At 33.1% G+C, this 14,479-nt stretch overlaps 1 protein-coding gene across 4 annotated transcripts in view; it reads left to right on the top strand.

The window, feature by feature from the left end:
* Nucleotides 1-680: 680 nt before the first annotated feature.
* The window catches only part of Ypel (Yippee-like), a 27,864-nt gene continuing 14,065 nt past the window's right edge, over nt 681-14,479 (top strand). The window contains exon 1 of one of the 4 annotated variants that reach the window (XM_035869055.2): nt 681-1,600. The gene's annotated coding sequence lies outside the window, so the exon portion shown is untranslated. Of the gene's footprint in view, nt 1,601-7,616; nt 7,704-7,830; nt 7,850-14,479 lie in introns of those variants that run through there. The other 3 variants (XM_035869060.2, XM_035869056.2, XM_035869057.2) reach the window with 3 other exon arrangements.

Genomic DNA, 14,479 nt, shown 5'->3' with positions numbered 1-14,479 from the left:
TTTTTCAAGAGATTCATCGGTTAAGTTCATCCCTAACAATCATTCTCGCTTGAGCGGGAATATATTTCTAATTTTGAACGTTGTCGAGAATCGAAAGATAAAGCAAAGAGCGCACTATCAAAACTGTATATACATACATATTGCTGCGCGTTTACCAATTATATTAACGAAAGAAAACGTAAAGGAGAAAGGAAAAAAAAAGTTACGACGTTTCTCATTCGAGCCAACTGATAATAAAATAACGGAATGATTATGACGACAATTTTTGATACCGCATACGATACAAGTAAGAAAAGTAATACCAGTTTATCCGATCTTAAGATAAGATCCGGAGTATAAGTAAAAACTTTATCTACGAGGAACTCGCATTAGAAAATTGATCATCGAAAAAATTATACGAAGGAAAGAAGAGAACAAAAAAAAAAAGAAAAGAATTAATAATAATTCATACACGAACGATCATGTGAAAATTTTTATAAAAACAGATTGAAGAAGGGAATTCTTTGAAAAAGAGAGAGAGAGAGAAGAAAAAAAAGAGATAAAGAAAGAAATTTTAAAAATTACGGATTGCATTGCAAACGGGGCCAAAGGGGAAAGAGAAAACGCATATCGGCGGATGGGCGGGAGAGAGGGGGGAAATAAAGAAAAATATTGTCCGAACGCGAGCAAGACAAAAGAAACGAAGAGAGAGACAGAGAGAAAGAGAAAAGATATGGATGGATGGATGAAAGGTTATACGAAGAAGAAGAAAAAACAGCTGAATAGGAAGAAGAGAAAGAGATAGAGAGATAGAGAAGAACGTAGAAGAAATGGGAAGAAAAGGAAAGCGCAGTCTGGTGAGAAAGAAGGAAAACATGAATTAAATTAAGAAGAGACGGCAGCGCCACGATACAAACTAACGGCAATGTCCGGAGATTGTATACGGGCTTTAATATGGCGCATGCGCATTTAAGAGATATATCTCTCTTATACCATCATCACCACCACTACCTACCATTACCACCACCACCACCACCACTACCACCACCACTACTGTCGTCGCGTTGTCGTGCGCTGTCCCGCCGCCTGCGGACGAACCGAAATAAATCGAACGCGACGCCGAGTCGATCAGCAGCGGAGTAAAGGTGCTACTACGCTACTACGGTGGACGCGACCGTTTTTCGCGTTTAGTGATGATCAGGACGAGCCGTTCTTGTTTTCGTCGACGTTGTTATTCGTGGCATTGCGTTAAAACGAAATAGCGTGCCACCCACAAAAGAATAAAATCAAGAGAAACGCAACGTTAACCAACGATAAATAAATAAATAAATAAATAAATAAATAAATAAGTAAATAAATAAATAAACAAACAAATAAATAAATAAATCTCTTACTGAGAATTATTCTGACAAAATAAGAGAAAAATAATAAGAATAACAAGCAAGTGAAGAAGAGTGGGAGGAGAAGGAGTAAGAAAAAGAGGAAGAAGAGAAAGAAAAGGAGGAGGAAGAGGAAGAAGAGGAGGAAGAAGAAGGAGCTAACTAACGAACGAACGAACGAGAAGGAACGAGGACACGCGCTTCGTTGCTCGTCGCTGTCGCGGCCACGGATGCATATGGAGGTGCGTAATGTTCCTCGGGGAAAATAGAGAGAGGAAAAAAAAGAAGGATATCGTTTATGAAGGGAAAACAAAGATAGGAAAATGGGGCGAGAGAGAGAGAGAGAGACAGAGACAGAGAAAGAAATAACGACGACGACGAGTCGATTATGACTAAGATTATACGACTATGACGACGACAACGACGACTATGACAACAACAATAACAATAAAATAAAGAGTATAACTATTCTTTCGATTGTTTCTATGTATCGTTCTCTCTCTCTCTCTCTCTCTCTCTCTCTCTCTCTCTCTATCTGTCTGTCTGTCTGTCTGTCTGTCTGTCAGTCTGTCCGTCTGTCCGTCCGTGTGTTTCTCTCTTTTTGGTTGTGAACTTTTTAGACGAAAAAAAAAAATTTTTATATATATATATATATTGATGAATCCCATCGTATACGATATAATATATATATATTGGAGACGTCATAATCCTAGTCGAGCTACTACTACTACTACTATTACTGCTGCTGCTGCTGCTACTGCTGTTATGGTAGTGTCGATCAGTTCGACAAATGAATCGGTTTAGACACTCATGTAGCAGAGAGCGTCCACGAAGCGCGATTATAACAGCCCCGTACGTACATACGTGCATTATGTCTCTCTCTCCAACTACGCAATACCTTTTGCTTTCCTTTTTTTTAGCTTCTCTCTCTCTCTCTCTCTCTCTCTCTCTCTCTCTCTTTCTCCTCCATTTTTCTTTTAGGAAGCTTCAGAAAGGACAACAAATATATGTATATATATATATGTATACACATAAATTTCATTTAATATGATCGTTCGTACTCATAAGTTTTCTTCGTCTTAAAAATGACCAAATGTTTTCATCGTTGACTTATTCTCTTTCTCTCTCTCTCTCTCTCTCTCTCTCTCTATATATATATATATATATATATATATATATATATATATATATGCTTTTCTATGCGCGCATCGAATTGTGTGCGCGGTACATAGCCTTTGTGTACGCTCTCAGCTGACGCTCGCGGCCACCGTCAGCTGCCCGAGACTAGCGAGAGTGAGTGAGAGAGAGAAGAAAGAGAGAAAGAGAGAGAGAGAGAGAAGACTCACGTCCAGGGCCGTCGCCTCCCTTTGCAACTCGTTTTACCGTTATCATCTCGCGCTCGCGTTTATTCTTATATGTGAGGGAGAGGGGAGAATTTTTTTCCTCTCTTTTCCTTTTTTTATATTAAGAATAAAAAGAAAAGAAAAATATAGAAAAAATAATCTCCGAAACGATATTATTACTCGTTCTTATATTACGATCTATCTATCTCTATCCCTCTTTCTCTCTCTCTCTCTCTCTTCTCTCTTTCTCTTTCTCTTTTCTTCTTTTCTATCTGTCTCTGTCTATCCTCTGTTATATTCTTTAAGTGCCTCTTGCCACAATCTACATACTCTCTCGGCGCCCGCGTCTGTATGTGTTTTTGTAATGTGTATGTATGTGTATGCGTGCATGCTTCTTCTCCCACATATATGTATATATATATATATATATACATCATGAACCAACGCAATCTGCCATCTAACCAAACTCGACTGTCACGTCCGCACACGTGCGTCTTTTGCTTCAAAATATATATGAATTATATGATAGAGGTAGAGAGAGAGAGAGAAAAAGAAAGAGATAGATAGATAGAGATAAAGAAAATTAGAAACGAAATAGAAAAAGATAGGAAGAACGAATAGTTCTTATTTTCTCTTTCTCTCTTTCGTTTCATGTTGATCCTTCACGAGCGTGCGCTACGATCCCCACGGAAGTGCAATGCTCTCTCTCTCTCTCTCTCTCTCTCTCTCTCTCTCTCTCTCTCTCTCTCTCTCTCTCTCTCTCTCTTTTTCTCTCTCTCTCTCCTCTTCTTGCTACGCCTTTCGATCTTAACGCTCGAGGAGATACTTGACCGGGTGGAAGAAAGGACTCGTTTTGATACAACTCGACGACTACGACAACGACGACGCTCGAAAATCATTCCTCGGATATATCACGATTATCTAAAATTTACATATATATATATAAAGGAAATCGTAATGTGCATTAAAACTTTCATTATGATAAAAATATTTCTCTTCGAATTTAATCGAATTTTATATTCGAACAAGATCGTTATTGTATCGTACGAACGTATTGTCTCCTCGTACGGATGAAAGATGGCGTCGAATGGGGAAGGTAGAGATAAAAAAAAAAAGAAAAAAGAAGAAGAAGAAGAAAAGGGAAAACGTGAAAGGTACAAAATGTCGTTCCATTCGATATTATTTTCGTCAAAGATGAAAAAAGAGAGCAAAGTTCTTTCTTTGTTTTTTTTTTCCCCCTTTTTTCTTCGTCTCTCTCTCTCTCTCTCTTTCTGTAAATTGCAATTTTCTTATTGTTATTATAATATATGTAAATTTTTATGAGAACAATTAACCGTAAACGTTTTACGAATATCATGAATTTTACGTCGGCAATGTCATACGATGAATGATGATAAAATCCAACGCCCCGCGTATTATTGTTTTGTACACACGCCACAGCTGATTCGAAACGGCGCGTCGTAAAAACATCAGGGAGCGCTGTTATCAGTGTTTCTATCTCTCTCTCTCTCTCTTCCCTCCTCTCTCTCTCTCTCTCTCTCTCTCACACACACACACACACTATCTCTATCTCTATCTCTATCTGTGTGCATATGTGTGCGTGTGTGTGTGTGTGAATGATGTGTTTTCGTAATATGTAGGAAGAAAAAAGAAGGCGCGTGTGTTTTCACGATTATGATCATTCTTCGTCAATTCATATTTTGATTTTGACTTTTATTATTTTTCTTTTTCTTTCTTTTCTTTTCTTTCCTTTCCTTTTTCGTTTTGATTTCCACATAGCTTCTTCCCTCCTTCTCCAGGATCCTTCGAGAAAGTCTTTTGCAAATTTACAAATGTCTCGACGTTCGATTTGTTTCTCCATTTTTTTATTTTTATTTTATTTCATTTTATTTTATTTTATTATTATTATTATTATTTTTTTTTATCGATTATATAAATGAAAAATGAAAAAAAAAAAAAAAAAAGATAAAAAAAGATTAATATTAACAACAGCAAAAATTCTTACGTTTACAAAGAAAATATCAACGATTGGGTAAACAAAGTCTGCATCGAAAGGAAAAAAAAAAAGCAAAGAAAAAAGAAAAGTAAAGAGAGAGAGAGAAAAAAAAGAAAATATATTGATATACATAGTGGGTCGGCGGGGGAGGGAGGTAGGGCCAGGTCACGCGTAGCCGCGTCTCGTTTCGTTTCTACTAAAGGAGAATGAGAGAATTGGTGGGCGGGGCAGGAGGGAAGTGGGGGATGGTAACGACGAGGAGTAGAGACTATGGTGGTAGAGAGGGATCAGAAAGAAAATGAAACGGGTACGACGAGGAGAGTGGTTGAAGGACGATGACCCGAATTAACTAAACTCAAAGCCGTGTAAGCGCTGCGCTCGTTCCACTCTTTGCCCAGATATATATATATATATATATATATATATATATATATGTACGTGTGTGTGTGTGTGTATGTGCATGGCGTGTGTATATATGCAAGCGCGTGTGTGTATGTGTGTTTATTTAAAGTTGCACACCGTTCGCGGTGTGAGAAAGAACGCGTGCTTCGAACACTCTTCTCCTCCTCCTCCTCCTCCTCCTCCTCCTTCTTCTTCTTCTTCTTCTTCTTCTTCTTCTTCTTTTCCTCTTCTCTTCGTGGTGCCTTGCAGAAAACTCGAAACGAGAAATTTATCGTTGAAAACATCGTTTAAACTAGTCTTTTTTACTTTCGACTTTCCTTTTCCATGGAACGCACCCGCGTATCCCACACATGTATTCATGCATGCATGCATATATATATATATATATGGTATGTGTGTGTGTATACACGGTGTTCGAAAATAACAAGAGCTTGGAAAAATATTCTTTAAGTTGTGGTTATGGGAAATATCAAAGAATTAGAAAAAGAAGAAGAAGAAGAAAGCTGCAATTTCGAATAGGACGTATGTGTTTAAGATAATTTTTGCTTGGATATGTTTCTTTTATTGTTCGAAGTGTATTCCATTTATTTTTGTATATATGCGTATATATTCCAGGTGTGTGTGTGTGTGTGTGTGTGATGACGAGTAATATATATAGTACACATATGCTATATAGCATTATATTTATTATATTTTTTTTTTCTTTTTTCTTTTTTATATATTTATATTAAATCAAATATATAGTAGGATTACGAAACGCCATATTTGAATTAAATCAATATTAAAGTGGAGAATTAATTTTATATATTTCTATGTGTAGCTTATAGTGATTTATTTATAAAAGATTATACGATACTAATGCGCAGTTTCGAATATCTCGTCGCACAATCCTCTGCGTCATTCTTTTTTCTTTTCTTTTTTTTTTTCTTTTTTTTTTTTTTTTTTGCATTGACATTGATAATATAATAATAATATACTTTGCGTAATATATGTATATAATGGCGAAGTATGTTTTTTAGGTAGCTGAATTGCCTGTTCTGTGTATCTCATATATTTTTCAGTAAAAAAGATATCAGTATGTCTCAATAATATTTGTATCTGACCAATCCAATGATAATAATATTTTCGTGTTCATTATTATCTCCAAATAATAAGATCTACGAAAAATGCTCTGTTGCAAGTTAGAAGATTCTCAGTTAGTTTGTTATATCATTTTATAATAATAATCCCACACACACACAAATAAATCATCTATTCTTTAATACGAATCACTTTCACTTTTCATAATTAACATATGAATATGAATATAAATTAATACCCTAGCAACGAGAAAGTTCCCATTGACAACAAGTAAGCTTTTTGTCATATGCTTCTAAATAGATATTATTAACTTATCACATGATTATTATAAACAAATAAACATTATCGCCATATGATAAAATTTCGTTGTTTGTGAGTATAAGCAAGGACGAGTACATAATTACTATTATTATATTATATATGTAACTTGGGAAAATATGGCGGATAGTACTCTTACTAATATCATTATAAGGACTTTCTAATTAATATGTCAAGAATATATCAATATACATATCCAATATATATATATATATATCTGATAAATCTTGTGTTAATGTATATTACATTGTTATCTTCATATGTATATATATATATATATATATATATATATATATATATATAATATATATACGTACATACATATTATTTATTTATACATTTACTTATTTATTTATTTTATAAGTTTCTCTAAATGGGACGTAATATATATAGATATTATCACTATCTAAAATCTTACATTACACTTTAAATATTTAATATTAATATTGTAAGTGCTTCACTCGCAACAACATATTAATCATGATTTATACTTTTTTGCTACTCGCCAGATATATGTATATACACATATACACACTATATATATATATATATACATATAAGTGTGTGTATCCATATATCACTATATATATGAATATATATACAATCGTATATGTGTGTATATATACACGTTCGACATATACACACCATTCGATTATATTTTAGTAGAATCGATTAGAATTGGCGGGTCGCATCGACCTGTTGGACGAATAGGGGGTTTACAGCTGATTGGACTGTCAGCTGTCTCTCTGCGAGATTCTCCGCAGAGTCGCTGAGCTTCCTCCTCCTCCTCCTCCTCCTCCTCCTCCTCCTCCTCCTCCTCCTCCTCTTTTTCTCCACCTCCACCTTCTTCTCCTCCGTTACTCCTATACATCTTCTTGCACAGAGCGCACACTCCCCCTCCCTATCTCTCTCTCTCTCTCTCTCTCTTTCTTTCTTTCTTTCTCACTCTTACACTCACCTAGTCTTACCCTGTGCTGCTACTGCGCGAGCGCACTTCTTCTAGGCTCTAGCACGCTACGGCTTGCACGCGTCGCCCCTCAACGACTCAGAGTTCCTTTTAGGGGGGTGTTTGAGGGGAAGGGGGATAAGACATGACGTCACTGCTAGACAGTTCGTGGCCGCCTTTGTTCGACACGGTCGGCCACAAAGAGCAGGATAAAGAGACGCCGCGCATGACGCCAGACTCGAGGCGGGAGGAGATAGTTTGTGCGTACTCTCTCTCTCTCTCTCTCTCTTTCTCTGTGTGTGTGTGTGTGTATGTGTGTGGTTTGCGCGCGCGTGCGGGCGCACTTTCACAAACCGAGAGAAACGCAATTAGACGGTTTCCTTGCAGAAATTTATACGATTTGATGGTTTGTCTCTCTCTCTCTTTCTCTCTCTTTCTCTCTCTTTCTCTCTCTCTCTCTCTCTCACTCTTTCTTTCTTTCCTTTCTTTCATTTATTTATTTAATTCTTTATTATTTCATCAACTTATAATATAGGTTATAAACGAGTTTCGTTCTCGTAAAATCGATGTATATATGTATATATATAAACGAGATTAATTTATTTATGTATATATATATATATATCTCTTCCTCTTAGCTAAAGTATACAAAGTGAATGCCACATTCGTAATATAAACCACGTTATCGATGGATAGGTATACTAATATTAGATTTCTAAGTACAGTAGATTATACTGTTCCTTTTAGCTTAACACGAAAGATGAATATATATATATATGTATGTATTTATATAATATACATACATATGCCTATGTACGTATGTATCTATATATATTTCGTATGTATTTATTTATGAAATGTACTTACATGTCGATTCATCATTTAACCTAACCTATACATGTTGTGATGCATAGTAGAGTTTCACCGTCACCTTGCACATAACGATTTTGTTTAAAGTGTGTGTGTGTGTGTAGGTGTGTGTGTGTTTATGTGTTGTGTGTGTGTGTGTGTACTACGAAGTAATCGAAGAATAAGTAAGAGTAATACTTTCTACTTACATCAATGCAATGTCATAATTATTCGATTAGGATAGGTTACGAATAATATTTACATTTCATCAAATTCTAATGTATGTTAGAGGTTCTCCGTTGAACTTTTAGATCAGGTCAGTTCTCTTCGATCAAAATCATAAACATATATATATATATATACTTGCCATGTGTATGTGTGTATATATATATGTGTGTGTGCATGTATGTATATATGTTTGCAAGAAATAGAGCGTGAAGAACCCGAAATAAGCATTTGGAGGAAAAATAGGGTATCGAAATATTCGCGGTTGACGACAATAGTTATTTTTATAATATTCTCTTAAAATAATATAAAAAAAGAAAAACGTCGATTTCTTTTCTTTTTTCTTTTTCTTTTTTGTCGCGTGCAGTGAACACGTGTTCATTAAAAAAGAAATAAGGAAATCAGAAATAACGTGCACGACATGTACAATAATATTTCAATAATATTTACATTAATTTATTTTCAGTAAATATTCCCGATCAGTCTGAAGACGTGGGAAAATTAAACAAAAAAAAAAAAAACAAAGAATAAAAAAAATAAAAAAATAAAAGAAAAAGAAAAAAAGAAAGAAAAAAAGATAAAGAAAAAATAAATAAACAAATAAGATAAAATAAGAATACACGTTCGAATTTCCGACCAAACTTAGAGATTAAATTCGTCGATATATCTTATCGTTTATCAAGAAAATATAAAACACGTAAGTGAAAACATTCTAAATTTGAGTGTTTACTTTTTTCTTTCCTTTTTTTCTTTCGTTTTGCTTCTTTTCTTTTCATTATTTTTTTTTTTTTTTTTTTTTTTTTTTTTTTTTTTTTTTTGCATCACTCTTTTCGAGGTCATTATGGCGCCTCAACGAGGGCAATAGCTTTTACGCAATCTCCAGCGCGATTCTTTTTTCGTGTTATTCCATCGATTATAGCTAAAAACGCAAAATGATTTTCCTTCCTCTTTTAATAATAATAGTAATAATAATAATAATAATAATAATAATAATAATAACATCAATTGTAATAATTATTATTATTATTAATGTCGTATAAATGATAAGCGGACATTAACATTTTTTCAATGTTTTTGCATCGTATAAGCATTGGCGATTATGTTATCGGTGTATATCAAATGTAATGTACCTTTTTTAATGGCCTTCTCTCTATTACGCCACTCTGTGTATAAATATACATATATGGATTGAATTGTCTAATAAGTAATGTCGATATTTTTAATAATTTGTATTCAAATACATAACACTTTCTTTTTGTTTCATATATATATTCTTTTTATTTATTTATAAAAAATGTTTAACATTTTATATTTAAATAAATATAAAACTATATGGTATTTTCTTTTATATTGAAAATTTTTAATATCTTATATAGTATAATAAATAATACTATATAGTTCTCTTTTCTTTTTTCTTTTCTTCTTTCTTTCTATTTTTTAACATTCAATTATTTTATATCTAAATGAATAATATCCTCTCTTTCTTTCTCTCTCTCTCTCTCTCTCTCTATCTCTTTCTCTTCTACAGAAAATATTTTATTTAAAGAAATACCTTTCGATATTACACTTATCTAAATAAACAACACCGATATTTTTTCAATTGTATATTACTACGTTACTTATTGATCAATCCGATGTATATAAAATATATATATATATATATATATAGATATATGTATGTATATAAATTTATTTTCTCTTGATTCTTCTCTGTATCTCTCTCTCTCTCTCTCTCTCTCTCTCTCTCTCTCTCTCTCTCTTCCTTTCTTTCTCTCTTTCTCTCTGTCTTTGCTTGGACAAATCGCGGAAATAAATGAAACGATCGATCCGTCCGTCTAACGTATATCCGCCGTCCATCTTCTCTAATTCCTTTTGCAATAAATCGATTCTCGTATAACACGCAAACGGAAATATACATATTCTAAGCGCATTCATCGTCTTCGTCGTCTTTCGTGTGGAAAGAGAGAGAGAGAGAAAGAGAGTGAGAGATAAGTTTAACTCGTTTATGAAAATCGATATGGCGTATGACTGGTGCATACATACATAGAACAAAATGCATCCTATACATCGGTATTATTTTCGACATGCAATTTGAGAGAGACATACATACATACGTACATACATACACACATATGGATGCATATATATATATATATATATATATATATATATATATATATATATATATATATACGTAACACATCGACAACGACAGGTTTAAAATCTTTCAGTTACGAAATATGATTTTTACTCTTTTTCTTTTCGTGAATGGATAATGTGATACGGAAAAAATGATTTCATTTTAAAATATGATTAGGTCATAAACTATGACCTATATTATGCAATAGATCAACATTCTAAATATAATATCCCATAGGAGCCTCGACGAATGCATAATATCAAATACATAATATATTAAATAAAACAAAATATAATTTGTAAGATACTGTTTGATATTTATCAATATAGATTAACGATCGAACGGATATTTTTTTTTTTTTTTTAAGTCATTTCTCATTAAGCTCTTATGACCATCCCTTCATTCTTTAGTTTTTCTCCACTCACCCCTCACTCCAACCCTCCTCCTGAAAATTTATACGCTTTAATTAATGAAAGTTTAATGTTTACTGCGAGTTTGCGGAATGTTTTTTTTTTTTTATATATCGAAAAATCACCTAAGCCCAAGATTGATCCATCAATGATTTATAGGTCCCCCCTCTCTCTCTCTCTCTCTCTCTCTCTCTCTCTCTCTCTCTCTCTCTCTCTCTCTCTCTCTCTCTCTCTCTCTCTATTTCAAACGATTCGTTTCCTCAAGAAAAGATATACTCGAGTATGCATTGAGATATTAGATGTGCTACGCTACTATGACGGAAAACTTGGCAATCGTGGGGGTTTGTACTTTTGTCGGTTCGTCGTTCTTGAATGACCTTCGCAACAACGAGATCGCATTCTTTTTTTCTAGGGCGCATTGCCAATGTGAACGGTCGATGTTGAGGCACAAAAAAAAAGGAAAAAAAAAAAAGAAAGGAAAAGAAAAAATTAAGCGAAGTGAATGAGAGAAAGAAGATAGATATATGGGACAAATAGAAAACTGATTTTGTGATTAATTCGTATCTCATGTATGTATATACGTATGTGTGTATATATATATATATATATATATCGTTGCAAGATGGAACGCATTTCCAATGGTTTCTCTATCTTGTAAACATCGAGTCGTAATAATGGAACAGGTGCTCTTACCAAAGCGCACTTATATATAAACGCATACACGCAGTGAGAGAGGAACAAAGAGACATAAATTTATTTACGTGCATCGTTGAAGAGTTGCAAGAACATCTGAGAGAGAAGCGTGTACGAGATAGCAAACACGCGCTTGCTTCTCTCTCTCTCTCTCTCTCTCTCTCTCTCTCTCTCTCTCTCTCTCTCTCTCTCTCTCTCTCTCTCTCTCTGTATGTGTGTGTGTGTGTATGTGTGTATTATATTCACGTTGATCGCAATAGAAATCTGTGTTAATACGTAGGTAGAGATATACGGGTGGGGCAAGTTTAATGCGTAACGCTATCGTTACGTATTTTCTCTCTCTTTTTCTCTTACTCTTTATATATATATATATATATATATATATATATATATATATATATATTTATATTTATGTATAAAGAAAAGAAAAAATAAGAGTTAAAGAAAATCGTTCACGACTGTGTACGGTAACGATCGAATGAACCTTCTCTTTTATACATTTATATTTCCATATAACATAAGTGTGCACTTAAAACGTGAATACAGGTACCAATGAATGCTCGTCTGTCTGATCTCTCTGTCGGGATACACATATTATATTATTGTATCGAATCATTTTAAGTAATAAATATTTCGTACGATTTTGCGTTGGAACAAAGTTGTTTTTTCTTTTTCTCTTCTCTTCTTTTTTCATTCTTTCTCTCTCTCTTTTTTTTTTTCTTTTTCTTTTTCTACGATTAAATGAGAAAAAGATGAAGGAGGAGAGAAAAAGATTGTATAATAAGTCCAATTGTAATTATGTACGGTCTCACTATGTGATCGGTAATGCAATTAAATTAGAAGTATTTCGTAAAGGGAATCATTAAAATTTTGTAATAAAACTTGTAATTTGTCTAATATATATATATGTGCATGTTTGTGTGTATGTAAAGAGAAAAAGAGAAAGAGAAGAGAGAAATACACGAATACGTATATTTTTATTTATATTACATGCTGGTGTTGTAATTATTGAGACGTTATAAGGACAGATAAGTTAATTAATTAATTTCAATTTCAATATTATTAATTATTTAAAAAATAGGAGAAGTAATATGGAGATATTGAGGAGAAAGAGAGATGGTAGAAAATAGTTAGAGACCAGAAATTTTAAAAGATAACATGAGTTTTTAAAAGGATATATGTTTTATTCTATATAATAATAATACAGTTATATGATCTCTCTCTCTCTCTCTCTCTGTCTCTCTCTTTCTCTCTTTCTCTTACTCTATTTTCTTATAATAATAATAATAATAATAATAATAATAATAATGGTAATAATAACGATGTGGTTAGTGAAGTGAAACGTAACATTCACATACGTTTGAAACGTTAAAATGACCATGCTGACGATAGTTTTTCTTTTTTTCTTTTGTTGAAAAAAAGAAGAAAGAAGATAACCAAAAAAAAAATATATATATATATACATTTTAAATCTTATTCTTAAACAAATTTAATAATACGAGAGTCGACCCGATAGGGTATCACGTGTTACGTAAATTATACGAAAAAGGAAAATGATGGAAGAAAATGGAGAAAAATTGGAGAATCGATAAATAGATCGATATAAATAGATCGTTGTAAATAGATCGATAGATGGATCGATCGAAATTGAAGAATGATACGATCGTTAAATTGATAACGACTTTGACCCTCCTGGATATTCGAAATTACGTCCGTGAGAAAAAAAACAAAGAGAGAGAGAGAGAGAGAGAGAGAGAGAGAGAGAGAGAGAGAGAGAGAGACTCGCTCAATACATTTATGGGAGAGTACAATGACGTGTGTGAGATTCGTCGCGTCCGTTTTATCTCGCTCGCTCTCTCTCTCTCTCTTTCTCTCTCTCTCTCTCTCTCTATTTCACATTCGATACGCGCACTCGACGTTTTGCGAAAGTAATTTCGCGATCACATCCGCCATTGTTCTATTGTTTAAATTTAGATCTATAGGTTTTTTTTCTTTCGCTGTGGGATCATATCAAGCAAAGCAAAATTATGAAAATAGCATGCGATTGAGAATAATTAACGGCGTACTCTGTTTATATTCGATAAGTAATTTTCTCTTTCTCTCTCTGTCTCTCTCTCTCTCTCTCTTTCTCTCTCTCTCTCTTTCTTCCTGTCTATCTTTTCTTTTTCTTTCTTTCTCAAAACATCGATATTAATATCATTTTCGATGTAATATAAACAATAAATAAATATATAAATTAAAAATTTTAATTAAAAAAAGTTAAATTAAAAGAAATTAATCTCGATAGCGAAGTATTATATATAAAATGTCCAAGTTCAAGCTCGATAGGAAAAAAGAAAAGAAGAAGAAAAGAAAATAGCATTTTAAATCTAAATACGTGATACTACTCTACGGAATGGTTTTTTTTTTCTTTTTTTTTTTTCTCTTTTTTTTTTATTTGTGTATCGTAACACTCGTTTTAATATTTAACATCTGAATAAACGTAAATAGTATTTTTTGTTAAATTGAAGAATTTCGACATTACTTCATCATTCAATGAATGAAGGTAGGGATGGGATCAGGTTGAATAAATATTATTATATTACGATCTTCAAACGCTTAAGACTCCTTTGTATTTTCTTTCAATTTTCATCGAATCTCTTAGTAACATCGATGGATCTGACGGAGTAAAGAAAAAAAAAAAAAAAAAAAAAAAAAAAGGAAAAGAAAAAGATAGAAT

This window comes from Vespa mandarinia, chromosome 22, assembly GCF_050613455.1.
Source record: "Vespa mandarinia isolate Hongniang chromosome 22, ASM5061345v1, whole genome shotgun sequence".
Classification (NCBI taxonomy): domain Eukaryota; kingdom Metazoa; phylum Arthropoda; class Insecta; order Hymenoptera; family Vespidae; genus Vespa; species Vespa mandarinia.
Note: the sequence above shows the minus strand (reverse complement) of the source record. Positions and strands in the feature narration are given on the sequence as shown.